The sequence below is a fragment of the Aedes aegypti genome, chromosome 3 (assembly GCF_002204515.2).
Source record: "Aedes aegypti strain LVP_AGWG chromosome 3, AaegL5.0 Primary Assembly, whole genome shotgun sequence".
Classification (NCBI taxonomy): Eukaryota; Metazoa; Arthropoda; class Insecta; order Diptera; family Culicidae; genus Aedes; species Aedes aegypti.
In genome coordinates, this window is record NC_035109.1 from 359458012 (window position 1) to 359474153 (window position 16142).

Here is a 16142-nt window from a genome sequence, read left to right on the forward strand (position 1 = left end):
ACTATTGCCATAATTGGTACATCTACCCTAGTGCACTCAGTTTGCTAACTGTTAGCTAGTTAGTCGAAGCGGGAATTAGTCGAGGGAAATAAAACTTGATTAGGCGCCTTCATCGTTCCGGCAGCGCTTTCTGCTACAGAAATCTAACCGAAAAGCGTCCCAAGTAGCGCAAGAAGAAGACGACCTCGAAAGCTTATGTAAATTTAATCAGATTTAGAGAAACCACGCTAAAGTATCGGATTTGAATATTTTATAGCACCACTACCACCGGCTTTATCAGGCAGGCAACGCAGGACTCCTCTCTGTATATTACAGGAAGGCCCATCAGCCGCACTATTGCTTTTGCAGTTGCTTATGTTTTGCCCCATCCCGAGCTACCCTCTGGAGTTGGAAAAGCGTGTAATCTGGCATTCGATGGGGCTTCCAGTCCTGTCCCGGTGGGGAAGTGTTGCGTTCAGTTCCGAAAGCCACCGTCCGCAGCGCAGTCAATGCGATGGCCTTGGGCGTAGTTAGGATTTCGGTCAGGGTGGAAGAAGGGGTGGTGGGTGAACTAAATTAAAGTTAGAGTGAACATTCGTTATTTGCAATGCTTATCATCAATGCAAGTTAATAGAAGCAAATAATTGTCAATTCATTGTAATCCACAACTGTCAAATAAACTTTGATGCAACTTAATGTAACTTTGCATATGCATTGTAATTAAAAAAATTAAAATACTTTAAGAATTGTACATGGAAGCAACGCAACATTTGAGTGCTAAAACTATACAACTTTGACATTTTTGAATAAATGTCATGTTTCTTTCATTTTCCAGTAATATACATTTTTTTATTATAAGGTTGAATTTGAATGTGTGGTATGTTTCTTTTATTTACGCCAAAGGATACAGGTGTCCATTGCAAGGGTCTGGCTTCACTATACCAACCAACACGATATTGCCGTAGCCAGCATTAGAAGGCTCAAGCCAAAGGCCCAAGCTGACAGCCAGACTCAATGCCCAGTGTTGCACAGTTTTGATGCTGGCTACGACATTCGGTATTCGGCGAGATGCTGCTGGTCCCTTTCTTGTCACAACATACTGATGCGATGCATGTCTGCGTCACTGACGTTGATTTGAAGATACAGACTTTTATTGTACGGAAGTTCAGCAGAATTATGTAGAGGTTGTTTGAACAACAGGACCCACCATGAGGAGGTCGTTGAGCAACACACCGTTTGATGATTTTGCTGACGTATTGAACACCACCCGTAATTTGGTCGTGGTACTATGTTCCTTTAAGACTCCGTGGTGGGGCAAGTAGATGATGTGTTCTGGTGGACTTGCTGGTTCTGCTTTGGATACACACTCCCAAAAAATCATGTGATTTTACGTCCTTTGGATGCACATAAAAGAAGCCAACCAAATGACGAAAATTTGTGTTGAACTTCAAATTCGTTAGTGTCTGATTCTGCGAATGTCGATCACAGTGCGATTGTTTTCGTGTCCGTTATCATGTAAAATTACATTTTTTGTTCAATACATATTCAAGAATACGTTTTTGTGTCGTTCCATCACTTACATCATGCGTCATTCAGTCATAACGAGAATTACGTCCACAGTAGTTTTCATTATTTTTAAGAGTGTATGTATCCAGCCTCGATGAACTCGCTGATGTAGTCGTGATACAGTTCGCTTAGCCTTGGATTTCTGGTCAGCTTACGTAACACTGCATTGAATTGATATACTTAACCCTCTAATACCCAGCCCCGCCTTTAGACGGTGTACATTTTGGAATTTTGTGTATTTTTTCGTACTTCGGAAAACAAAATAATTTTATTTTTGGCTTAAACCTTGACTCATGACACGCATATAAGAAAAGTTTTTTATGGCTTTTGAAACTTTTTTGTATTTTTGAAAATTGCTTGAAAATTTATATTCTTATATAACCTACAAATGCATGGGGTTAATTTACGTGTAATACAAAATATTTTTCTACTATCAACCTATCACAGAAGAACAGCTTGGTGGTATTAAAAAAAAATCAAACCTGTTTTTCCGTTATTTACACGGAAAATTGAAATATTTCCAGAAAAATATTAAAAATTTAATATTTTTAAAAATATCGTAAAAACTTGAATTTCTATTATTGTCAAAAATCAGTAACTAGAAGAGGCGTCAAGAAAAAATGAAAAAGAATAGGGATGTTCAAAAATAAAAATTATAAAAATCAGAAACCAAAATTCATAGATTTGCGAATAAAAATCAATCATTGCCCAAAACGTGTTTAGAACAATTTTAGATAACTAAAAATGATGACCCTCGGGTCCTTACTTGACAACGTATTTTCCCGATGAATCCCGAACGGTGGTTTATGTGAAGTGTTCTTCGCAGAGACGTTCTTCTTCGGTGAGGTGCTTTGTTGGTTGTTGATCTTCCAACTACCAGAATCGCGTCTCCAAATTGTTCAATTTATTTGACTCTTCTTGGTGTAACGCAGTGCTGCTGGTTGCATTTCTTACATATGATGGACGTATAAGAGTTCCTTCCATGTCCCACTCGGAGGCAGTTAAGGCACAAGCCGTGTTGATACGCCATCTGTAGCATCTCCGATGGTCAGCTGATGCATCTGTGGTGGAACTTCCACCGTGGAAGTCTCGTTTGCCCAGAGTTGACGTGTTTCTGGGTCCAACTTGGCTAGCAGTAGATGGATGAGTCAACAGCCTTCCTCTTTTCCAGACACTTTGAGAACTTGTCATCGGCGTCACTGTACGCTCATCGGAGATTGCGGATCGATGCAACATTGGTAGTAGGTATGTCGAGAGAAAGCTGAATCTTGTGACTCACGATTTGATCCTTCCTGTCGAAACGTTTCCTCAATGCCTCTTACGGCCCTTGGTAAGGTCGGTCTTCAACATTGACATGACGAAGCAACGCTGCTGCTGCATCTGAGGTAAACGTTTTGAGGTACAGTAGTCGTGCATCAGATAATCGTGGATTGTTGTGGATCGAGCTGGTGAACAGATTGTAGGATGACGTTAAGGTGAAGATGAATCGAAGCCAAACTTCAAATTTTCAAAAGCACGGATCTGGAGAACCGAACACCTGTTTGAGCTGAAAACTTAATCGATTTGTCATCACCAGCTAGTTATCAATCGATTAAGTTTTCAGCCTGAACGGATGTTCGGTTCTCCAGATTCGTGCTCTTGAAAAATTGAGGTTTGGCTTCGATTCATCTTCACCTTAATTCGTAATCTCGCGAGAACTTTGGGAGGATCCCTTTCAGAAGGTTCAACTTGGGTAGGCCGACCGTTATAGCGTTTGGTTTAGGTGTTTGACTCACAGTACAGGTCCAGGCAGCGACGATCGGGTGTTCTCGGTGTTGGACCACTTACTGAATCTGTGTGATCATGGCTTTTATCGAATTACGCTCTTTGTCTGCCTTATTCCCGCTCCTAACGATGTCCTTCAGCAAGCACTCCATGTCAGCACATAGGTCATCACTTTATGCCGTAGCGGGATCCATATCACTCTCTCGGGACCGAATACCGGCGAGACGGCCCATCAAGGTGGTACATTTTCTCATTAGGCTATCCATCACTACTTTACTTTCACTCACTAGCCTGTCTACAGCGCAACTGATCTGACCTATGGCAACCGAGTGATATTTATACTCAACTGCACAATAATCGTGAGGAATTTTCCATTTGCACAATACTTTTTTGTTGCCCTACCTATTATTAGCGGAACGAAAATTTTAACAGAACCTGAACCTTCGACAATTCTAGCGTACTGTCAATTCAAGCAAACAAATACAAGAGTTCTGGTATGTTATAGTGGCAAAAAGGTGAATATTAATTTATAGTTTCAATTGTTTTTCTTGGCTGTGTTACTTTTCCCCGAATGTCGTTTCCTCGAACGACAGTTCCCCGAATATCCCATTTCTCCGAATAGCCCATTTCCCCGAAAAGTTTATGACACTGATAGTTGTCACAACTTCGTACATTTCAGAGTGGTGAATAAACCGGTCATCTGATATGCACCCTTCTTTATTTCATTGGCGGTTCTTTCGAGTTTCACCGTCCTGGAAATCTTTGCCAGTAAGCGTTCACTCGAGAATCACCAAATACCTCCTTCTCTCAACTGCTAATTGTTATTTCTAGTTCATCACCCTTTTACTGGAGACTATTCCTGCACCTTTTTTAACTGCATCATTTTTTCGAGGATTCAAAACAATAAACAAAAATTATAGCATATTCTTATACCTAGATTTCATTTCATTTTCATTTTTCTGTGATAAACCATATATTTCCTCAATCTTCGATAGCTATTGAAAAATTGGTGTGAAAACTGTTGATGTAAAAGGTGCAGATGGCAGTGTTGCGGTGGATCTTCTTCGTGAACAATGATCGACGCATCTTCGCGATCCAACATTCGCCAAAATTCATTTTTCATTTTTGCGTCACGAAGAGCATCGCAAAAAGCGAACGGATGCAACGCCGAAGAAGCAAAATGAACACACCGATAAGTGGTTCGCGAAGCCTTTCCACTCGTAGGATTCATTTATCCACGCGCTGTTCATTCTGGTGATTCATTGCAAGGTTGCTTCTTCTCGTAAAGTCAAGCAAACACTCCACGCTAAGCCAGCTCCACGCAGCGCATGTATTAAAACTGCACAGAATGAGGCAACCAATGCAGAACTGGCTGACTGAGTGAAAATTTTGTGTAGGTCGCACTCATTCTGTGAGTTGTCGACGTATTGGCCTTCGGCTGTGCGGGGATCGATGGAAACGGAACTGTCAATGATCTCCCGCGCGGCAGCAAACAGTTGGGGAGTTCTCTGAGATGTTTTCTAGCGAAAAGCCGGAAGATGAAAAGAAGATGAAGATGAAAAAATCTCTGAAAAACTTTAAAATTGGAAGTGAATTCCGCATTCCAATCGTTCCTCCTCTGTGCTCATTTCACTCATTCAGTTTTGTTTACCACCGTTTGCACAAAACTGTGTACAGCCCCTATGCACAGAATCTGTGCTGCACGAAAAAAAGGCCAACTTTGTGCGCTCGGCACTCATTTTTGAGCGGTGCAAGTTTAGCGTGATTGTTGCGAGCCCGTATGAAGATGATCGAAATGAATATTTTCCTGCTCTTCGCGAAGAACAGGCAGCGTGGATCGTACCGTTCACATTACCGAGTGATGGAAAATCACCCGATGATAGCGTCGGGAGAAACAGCGATCCAAAAATGAAACACGAACGAATGAAGCGCCCGAACGGTTGTTTGTGATTATTCGCAGATTCTGTTTTGATGCCTACGAAAATTAATCGTGCCTCGCGTTTCCGATCGTTGTTCAGCAACATTGGCAGATGGGATGAATGTTGACAACAAACGCAGTTAAACATAAAGAGGTATAGCAAAAATTCAATTTTCTAATTTGGTTGAATTTGAATTTGTGTTATGTTTCTTTTTTTAAGCTTTATTGTTAGAAATCAGCCTATTAAGTCGTAGACCTGGAATCAAATCCCTTTTGAAAGGAATTTTCAAGTACATGCTTTTGAATTAGCTTCAAAATATATTTTTTATATTTATATATATTTCTTATATTAATTTAATATATATTAACTTATATTTCTTGTATTAATAGCTTGATCATTTATCTGAATTTAATCCCAGTTACAAAATTTCATTTAAAACTTGAAGGAGCATAAGAAAGCATCTTGTTAAAATTTCTTCAAGGGATTATTTAGGATCTCCAGAAGAGATATCTGAAAGAGTATACCGAAATGCAAGTGCTCCATTGATTTTATGAAACTTATCGTTATCATTATCGTTGCCATATTTGATCGTATTCAAAAAAAAACTTGAAAATAAGTCTTCATGAATTTGTCATTTTCTAACCAATTTTGAAACTTTTAGTATCACACTCTTTCAAATTATACTTATGAAAAGTTTTTGGTACTGCAAACTAATCTAAAATCAAAATAGTTTTCTCCAGATTTTTCCTTTTTATACTAAAAAAAAAAACATCTATATTTTACCATAACTTCATGAATACTCAACCGATTAAAGCTTATTTAGTTGTATTCAAACTGTGAATATAAAACAACGAATGAAAATAGTTTTGACTTGCTCATTTTACAAAAAAAGCCCAAAACATGAATTTCTAACGATAAGTAAAAAAAAATCAAAATGTTGCAAGTTAAACGTTAAAACTTATGCTGAAACTGGTTTTCATCATTTGTTAAAAGTTTGAAAATGTATTTGAGGAAATTTTTATAAATTAATCAAAAATTATAACAAGATGCTTTATACACTTCAGATTGAAGGCTGTTTTGCTACTGACAAAAAAAAGAAAACGTCTATCTCGAGAAGAAATGTAACATCGCCCCTTTGATGTAGGCAATTTCGATACCCATTTAGTTAAATTTTTACTTTTTTGAAGCGAAACAGCACACTTAGCTAAATAGTAAACATGTAATGTCTCGTTTAAAACGCTTTATCTAGGAAAAGTACTCAAAATGTATCTATATTTTCCCTTAGAATTTTTTTAAAGATTTTCATTGCTAGGAAACCAATTGGCATTTCATCAGAATTATACCAAAGACATTCACTCGTAAATCCTCACAAGAATTCCTGAAAATCCTTATTTTGTTTTCTCTACAATTTCATATTTTTTTTTACTTATAGGTAGACATCACGAAATTCTTCTCGAGATTTAATTAGAAGCTTTTTCGATAAATTCACCAGGAAGTTTCTATTGATTGTCTGAATACTTCATTAAGGTGAAACAGTTGGGAATCAACTTCTAAGATTGCACTAAAACTTCAAGGGCACAAATCTTGCGAAGAAAGCATCCAACAGCAGTGCCCTTTTTATTTTGGCTTTGTGCACAAGCAGAAAGCTTAAAATAAGAAGGTCAGAAACGTTTGCCATTTATTTCTCCAGTTTTGTGCTTTTGAAAACGTGAGTAGGGGCACAAGTCGGCCATTGTGCCGGCCATCTTTGGATTCCGAGATGTTTCTCCTTAAAGGAATCCATTATTGATACCTTGATTTGTTCTTGATGTTTTTCAAATTTCTTCATAGATTGCGTATAATGTTCCTCCAAAAATTGCATTGACTATTTATCACTAATGTTTCACGCTAAAATGTTTTCAAGAAATCTCAAACAAAACGTCACCACAGAAGAAAATAACTTGAAGGAAATCCTCTAGAAAATTTCTACAAGAAAATATGGAGAAAACCGGCACATCTGTTCGCACCAACAATCTTCACAAAACTCAAAAAGTATTGTTGTGGCGAACAGATGTGCCGGTTTGAATCCAGTGTTTAGTTTTTAAATTGTTCGGCCGCCGTTGGAATCGGCCAAAAGCAAATTCATAATTATCGGATACTACAAAGAGTTCTCAATGAAAATTATTGAAAGATTTTTGACAGAAGCCTGGAGTTTTGGAGGACACCAAGAATTATCGATACTCCCTCCCCTCCTTCCCCACTCTGGCTACGTCCATGGCGGCGGCACCGTATCTAGTTGGAACAGTATTAAATTTAAAACTCAAGCGCCCTGACACGTGCTCGGGTTCAGGAATTATAAATATGTGTCGTTCCGAGCCGAACCCTCCCCCTTTAGCAAGTTCTCGGTTGTTATTGTTGGTGTTGCTAGCATCCCCCTTTTCGCGCGTTTGCTGTCAAAAACAAACCGACAACTATCGCGCGAGGAAGACTTACACTTTGTTGTTAGATTTTACATACCTAACGACACCGACCCGTTGGAGTATTTATTTCCTAACACGAGGTAATATCTACATAGTTAGAGCTGCTAGCTTGCCATCAGAACAACAGTCCCATATCATCGACAGAGGGAGATTAACAAACAACTCAGGTCACCGTCTACTCGGTAGGAATAGAACGAAACTGATGATGAGGTTGGCGATATGTGCTGTGCAAACAAGTATGATGCAATATCGTGCTGAAATTGAGTCACTTTGTGCTTGCGTTTTTTTACTTTTTGTTATAAGTATTTCCTTCATTATTATTATCATTCTATGCGAAATCATAGATTAAAGGTTAAAATTGTGAATTCTCTCAATCCATAGTACACCACGGTGTTTCCGTGGTGTAGTGGTTATCACATCCGCCTAACACGCGGAAGGCCCCCGGTTCGATCCCGGGCGGAAACAATAATATTTTGAGAATATTCGATGATATGCTAAATTCAAAGTCATTTATATTCAAAACAATGAAAATCTACACTGTAGTAACAATAGGGCCTAACTAACATGAGCAGGTTAGGATGAGCGATTTCTCTTCATCGAATCCTTTGTTTCGCTAATAACTTCGCTAAATTCTCGCATACTCTGAGATAACGCCCTAAAAGCCATTGGTAGCCACGAGTGTAGCTCGTTGTTTCTGAGCAAAAGAAAGAATAAGCATCCAAACCAACAACATCACGGGCAGGTAGATAATGATCCTTACTTTCCCATAGCGTTGTTAAATAACATGAAAATCCATTCAAATGCTAAGAAACAACGAGCTACTACACACATGGTTACCAATGGCTTTTAGGGCGAGATCAGAAGTTATGCGAGAATTGTAATAATTCTTATCAACGTGGCAAGATATAGTGATTCTTCATCTTACATCACGAAATAAATTACGAAACGAGAATCAGTTTTCAGCAATAACGCAAAGATGAAGAGAAGTCGATGTATGCGGATAAGCCCTTATGAAAAAACAATACTGAAATATTTCTACCGCATTTCATCCCTAGAAGAATGCATGCTGACGTCACGAAAAATTCTCCTTTTCTGTCCCTCTTTCGTCACGCTCATTTGACAGTCCTTCTCTTTGACATTCACTGCTGGAATTGTTCACATTTTTTATATGGACTTTCGAGGTTATGTCCAGTGTTGATAGACTCACACTCAAATCTCAATCAATACGCACCCGTGAGAGCAAACTCATTAGAGATCTGCTTCGCAAATCTCACGCTTGAGATTTTGTCGCAAAATCACTCAATCAACTCAAACCGTAAAAAAAGATTCAGTCACAAAACCCGTCAATAACTCGTGGAACCCGAATGTTGTTGTTTACGTTAGAAAGGATTACTATAATTCTACCAAACTAACAAGAAATTATTACCGTGTGTGAGTAGACTGTGGAAATACGAGACAATGAGTCAAAAAGGAGTGTCAACTCAACCATGATTTTTTGACTGTTGAGTTGCGTGATTGACAACTCACACATGAAAAATCTCAAGCGTAAGTTATGCGAAATTGAGTTTTTCACAACACTGATTATGTCAAATGTTTAACGATGTATTATCAAAATACACACGATTCTGTTTATGCACGGATTTTTTTACACGGCCGTGCAAAAAAAAGTTTCCATACATTTTTTTTTTATCAAAACCTTATTTTTGCATTAAGCGTCGAGAAATGCTGTTACTTTTTTTGCACGGTTTTTGAAATTTTGAACTGAAAACTTGTTTTACATGGTACGCATCTCCCGTGCAAAAACAGAATCGGGTGTATAAGGATAGGAGTGGTATGATTATCATCATCACACACAAAAACGATTATCATACGACTCACGCTCAAGTAACCTTGTCGGAAAATTTGCTATGAGGAGCATAGTAGTGTTACGTCTGTTTGTTCTGTTGCAATGTTACACGGATTAATACTGTGGAACACCACCAAATCATAATTACTTTCAATCAATTAATTCTAGTATACCGAGTTACATCGAACTACCAGCTTTTAGGTTTTCCTCCTATGATTCTAAGTTTTTTTTATTGCTTTGATGTCTCTGCTTGGTTCTGCATACCCATTATATCTGCAAAAAGTAATCCTCGGGCTCGTCCGGGAATTGAACCCGGGACCTCTCGCACCCGAAGCGAGAATCATACCCCTAGACCAACGAGCCGGTCATATCCGCACGAAATCACTCCAGTGAAGAAAATAACAGCTTTTGTCAGCGACAAACGAACGTTAAATATCATGACACCGCATCAATTTTTCGCTGGCTGTTGTAAACACCCGAATAAATTTGCCTTCCACAACCATCGCATCTCGTCTTACAAGCAGTCTTACGCGATTATTCCTCCGACTATCGTCATATGGCACGCTGTTTGGTGATTTGGTAGATTGGTGGTTGGGTGCTGAACGTGTGAAACAAAACGAAGCAAATTACTCTCGTCTGCTATGGATGTGCTAAAGAGCCTTCCCCTATTCGCCACTCTAACCTATAATCCATCGTTTCGCATCGTGTCGAAAACGTTCCGATTTTCTTAAGCTCATCCTTCGGTCGTTCCTTTGGTCCTTCCTTGCCCGATGAATTATGATGGCACGGAGGATGTAACAGCTCATGGGAGTGAGGGTGGGCAAAGCCTTACTTTCGGTTTTTTTTTTATTCCATGCCATGAGACATGGCGGCAGCTACGATCATTTCGACTAATGAAAATGAAAGCCCAAATCACGACTCGGCGGAGAGCAGTTGGTTTGTCATCTTTTTCTTTCGAATGCTCGTCGTCGTTGTCTCGTCTTCGTCGTTAGGGCTCGTTGAATAATTATGTAAACATTTAGTTGGGGGGTGTACCCAAAAATTGTATATATACCATACACCATATATATTCCAGGGAGAGAGTGGGGCTTTGGCAAAATGTTAGAAAGGATTTTTTAATGCACTTTGGAAATTGTTAGCCATGACTGCAATTATTATTATTATCCTTATTAAGAAGATTTACAGCCCTATGGCTGGTTAATCTCCGTATGACTAACATTATAATTCACGGTGTCTTCCGCAAAACAATTTTATTACATACAACAGCAAACAAAACCACATAGCAAATATACCCATTCTATCCGTTGGTTTGAGATATTTTCTTCAACAATTTTTTTTATTATGCTTAGAAAAAAGTTGTTAATGAGTTTGTAACTTCCATTATAGTAATAACATGTTCAGTACAATTATGCCAATTGCTATACTGCAATTTATATAGCAAACAAATCTAAATCGTCCTTTAGACATCTCTGAATCGTCACCAAAACTGCAGAAAATATAGAAAATCGTGAAAATTGTTAAGAAGATATGGGAGATTTGGTTTTTGAACATACATCATGAATAATTCTCGCGAAACATTACTAAAGGACCTATGTACAGATGAGAGATTCTCTCCTCTCTCGTTCTCTTTCCATTATAACAGTTGAATACTAAAGATTTTGGGAAGTTTTTCACTATATATCGAAAGTCAATTTCCTTGACTAGCGTTTCATACAAAAAACGCAATAGAAGAGGTTAATGTGACTGAGTTATTAATGAAAGAGAAAGTAAACAAAGAGAGCCTCTCAATGTTAGATAGGTCCTTTAGTAATGTTCCGCGAGAATTTATTATTATTTTTTATAATGATCATTATCCAAAGCTCAGATCGTGTCTATAAATAGTTTGTGCAATTCAAATTTGGGCATTTGGGTTTGCTATCTTCCACCATTACTTTTCATATTGAAATATGAAAAGTAATGGTGGAAACATGTAAAATAAATGAAAATAAAAGCTATTTGTCCGACTCAAAATATATCCTACAGGGCAGACCGTATCGGAAAATCTCCTTTCATTTGGCATTTTAAAGTTATGTAAAACCATCTCGACAAAGGAAAATTCCATTCATGAAAAGGAACACTAACAGGTTGAAACGACGTTTCCAATTTCCTCCAGACTGATAAGATCCCAAAGATCAAATCTGTGACGAGCCTTATATTTCGAAGCCTATTGAAAAAAGTTATGTGAAAACTACCCAAGTGTACACTAGCCCTCAAAATCCCCTTATAGGGCTATTATACGGCTAATATAGGGCATGTCAGCTGCATAATAGCACTGTATTAGAACGAAGGGCGCATCAAAGAGCTATGTGGTTACTTGGGTATTGTTGCAAAAGCTACGGATGGGCTGAATTTTGCCAAAAACTAAACACTGAAAATGTATGTAAAACGGGATTGATTTCTGTTTCTATAATACTGTACCTAAACGAAAATGAATATGCCTCAAAACATACATACATACAAAACACATACAAACATTTATATAAACCGATAATTCATTATTAACATACTGATACAATGTTATATAAGGACTGTTCATTAAAGAAAGTGGACACCTGATTGTTAACATTTTGGTGTGAAAATTCCAAGGAAAAAATTCAAATTTTGTTTCAGTGTGTACTCAAGTATTTATTTTGACAGCAGAAGAAAGTTGACATCAAACAGTTGTAAATTCCAAGCGATAGGTCGGTTTAACATGGCGACACGCAGATTTATTCTGCACAAATGGTGTTCAGAAAAGCTGTCGTTCCGAGGTTTGACTTAAATCGCGAAGTGTCCAAATTCCAATTTTTCAACACTGTTTCGAAAACAGATGCTTATGACGACGTGCAATACATCCGAACAGAAAAATTTGGGAAAAAAGTTTTTTTATGGCAAGCAATTTGCTCCTGCGGTATGAAAAGTATCACATTTTTCACAACGGGTTCAATCAACGGCGAAAATTACAGAACTGAATGCATTTAAAAACGTCTTCTGCCCATCTACCGAAATTATAACAAGCCTCCATTGTTTTGGCCAGGCCTGGCATCGACTCACTATGCTTCAGCTACTTTAGAGATGATCAAGAAGGAAAAAGTCGAATTTGTTAAAACATGGCAGATTCTACCGAATTGCCCATAACTATGCCCCATTTTGAAATATTGGGCAATAATCAAACAACATCTTAAGAAGGATGGAAGATAAGCAAGTTCCATGATTTTTTTCAAGAAAATGTGGTAAGCCACACAAAGAAAAGTTACGAAGAAAGTTGTGCAGAATTCGATGGGAGGCATCAAGAGAAAAGTCAGAGCATTATCCAGGAACGCTCAATAAATGTTCAAACTTATGTGAATTTGGTCGAGATTACTTTGATTTCCATGTATTTCAAGAGAACTCATGAATTTGTTCGAAAATAAACAGTTTGCTTTAAAAAATACGTGTCCACTTTCTTTAATGAACAGTCCTTATGGGACTTGCCTTCTAAAAAAATATTCTTGTCCCCACAGTAAATTTGATCCACTTTACTAGCAAATAAAAGAAGATAGTCTTAATAAGCTTATGGTGAAATTCCAGACTAACTTATTTTTTGATTTAAAGTGGGGTTAGAAAGACTCCACGATTAAACTAATGAGATAATCAATACTCAACATAAGTTGGTCCAGAGCTGGTAGCTGGTCACTTTTTATAGACTTCAAGCGCAAGTCTCGTTTTAAATAGAACGTTATTAAAGTCTATTTTTCCACCAACAATGCACTCTACCCACTCTATGTGAAATAATTCTAGTGCAAAACTCTAGTAGCTCCAGAGATATCTTCATAACACAGGTTCTCAAGAGCTTCCCCATAGATTACTCGAGAAACAGCTTCAGAAATTAATTTAGTACTTTCTCCAACAGTTCCTTCCGAAACATGTTTGGAAACGCTTCCAGAGATTCCTCCACAAATACTGCTAGAGACTAATCTACGAATTCTTCCAAAAATTAATCTAGAAATTCCTCCAGCGATTTCTCAAGGCTTGTTGAGAAAAAATATCCAGAATTTGGTGCAGGAAATTCTTTAGCATTCCAATGCTATACTCCATTATTTCCACAGGAATCATTCTAAACATTTTCTCAGGTATTCCTTCTGTGTTTCCCAGTTATTCTTCCACTAGTTTCTCCAGCTCGTATTCTTGCAGATTTTCCCATGTTTCCTACAGAAATTTTTTCAAGAATATTAACAAAGGTTTTACATATTTTTTCAAAGAAATTTGTTTAGGGATTTTCGAAGAACCCCAAAAAGAATTCCTCCAAGACTTTGTATATCGGAGTTTTCGATTACTCTTGCATTCCTTCAAGAACTTATTAACAGGTTCTGCCGTGAATCCCTTCAAAAACTTCTAAAGCGATTATTCCAGGAATAACTAAATATATTAGTCTGGGGATTACTCATGAAGTACTCTCAGACATTTCTCTACGGAATAATCCAGCATTCCATGCAGAAACTACTCCTGTGCAGTTCTACCAATCATTGATTCTTTAGATGTTCGTTTGAGGTTTCACATCAGAAATTATTTTTATTGTTCCCTTGATCATCCCTACACTAATTTCTTCAAGGATTTCCTATCATGATTCTCAAAGAATTTCATCAGAGAATCATGTAGGATGTTTTCTAAGAGTTCGACTAGTCCCTTTCAATACTTTTCAAAGCAATTTCCAGAATTCTTCGAAAGGATTTTTTGGTTGATTATTGTAGGAAATCCTAAAGAATTTCTTAACCAGTTTTATTTAAAATTACTCTAAAATTTGCTTTAAAAGTACTTTACTTTGCTTTATATGGCCCTACACCCTTCAGGACATGAACTGCGCCACAATGCCACACTTCCAAAATCCCGCTCCACCTGGTACCGGCAGATGAACACCAGTTTTGTGGGATTGTTGTCCAGCATTCTCACAACGTGTCTCGCCTATCGTACCCTTACAGCTTTGGCGACTTTCTGGATACTGGGTTAACCGTGGAGTTGCGCAAGCTTGTGGTTCATTCTTCTTTTCCATACGCCGTTCTAACTTACTCCGCCAAAGATCGTTAAAAAACTCCTATCGCTTGGAGGTCCTTTTCGAGCATCGTCTACGTCTTATGCCCGTAGAGAATTACCGATCTTATCAGACTACAAGGTCTTGTGGAGTCCGTAGTAAGCACGGCTTCCGGCAATGAAACATCTTCGAATTTCTCTTCTGCACTTGTTATTCGACGTTACCAATGATCCGAAGTAGACAAATTCATCCACCATCTCGAACTCATCTCCGTCGATCATCACAACGTCTGCCAATGTGAGCTCTATCACACTAAGTTCCTCCAGCCAGCAGATATTTCGTCTTCGACGTATTTACCTTCAATCCAAACCATTACGCTTCACGTTTCAGCCTGGTATATTGCTCAGTAACTAGCTGGAACGTTCTCCCAACAATGTCCAGAGGGCTCCAGGAGCTGTTCTGTATCCCAGATACAATCGGTGAAGACAAGTAGCCAACTTGCCCGGGCCCATTTTAGTAAGTTCTGCTCCAATACCATTCTTTCCAGCTGCTATGTTACTTTTGACCTGTTTGATAGCATCCTTAACCTCACCTATTGTGGGGGTTGGAACGTCTTCTTCATCCGCCGTACTGATGAAGCCATTACTCCTGCAGTCGTTGTATTCTGCCTTTGCGCCATTCAGGTGTTCATCGTAGTGATGCTTCCACCTTTCAATCATCTCATGTTCATCCGTCAAAATACTTCCATCCTCAACCCAGCATATTTCGACTCGCGGCATAAAGTCTTTGTGGGATGCATTTTTTGCATTCTTGTAGAACTTACGCGTTTCTAGAGAACAATACAGCTGTTCCATATATTCGCAATCCAACTCTTCCAGGCGGCGCCTTTCATCCCGGAACAAATGAGTTTGCTGTCTTCCACATTTTGACGGGTATTTTGCTGCAGCATTCTTCTCATCCAAGACCATCAACTCCTCGTCTAACCCAGTGGTACCTTCCGATGCGTTGATAATGGCTACTTTAACACTACTCCAGCAGCCCTCAAGAGGTGCTTCGGTGAGCTCTCCCTCATCCGGCAACGCTGGTTCAAGTAATCAATTTGCGACTTCGGGTAGCTTGAGTCATTCCAGATTGTACCGTGGTGGGCGTTGGTACCGAATGTTATTCACTTTACCCATCACAAGGTAGTGGTTCGAATCGATGTTTGCGCCACGACAGGTTCTGATGTCGATAATGTCCGGAATGTGTCTTCCATCAATCAAAACGTGGTCGATTTGCGATTCATTCTGTTGGGGTGATCTCCATATATACCAAAACTGGAGACTGCGGAAATAGGTACTACGTTTGGCCATGTTCTTGGAGGCGGTGAAATTAATCAGTTCAAGGCCGTATTTGTTCGTAAGCTGGTGAGCGCTGAGCTTCCCTATAATCGGTCTAAATTTCTCCGATAACGATTTTAACGTCATGGCATGCACAGCTGTCGTATTAATGTTCTAACTGCTTGTAGAAAGCGTCCTTATAGTCATAATCGCTTGTCAGGTTGTGCTCGTTGAATATGCTGATATTGAAGAAACGGCCTTAAT

The 16142-nt window shown here is 38.7% G+C and overlaps 2 non-coding genes across 2 annotated transcripts; one reads left to right on the top strand and one right to left on the bottom strand.

Moving 5' to 3' along the window:
• The first annotated feature begins 8079 nt into the window (after window positions 1-8079).
• Trnav-aac lies at window positions 8080-8152 on the top strand. The gene has a single exon. It is a non-coding gene; the product is annotated as a tRNA-Val (tRNA).
• A 1672-nt stretch (window positions 8153-9824) lies between these two features.
• On the bottom strand, window positions 9825-9896 carry Trnap-cgg. The gene has a single exon. It is a non-coding gene; the product is annotated as a tRNA-Pro (tRNA).
• Between the last annotated feature and the right edge of the window lie 6246 nt (window positions 9897-16142).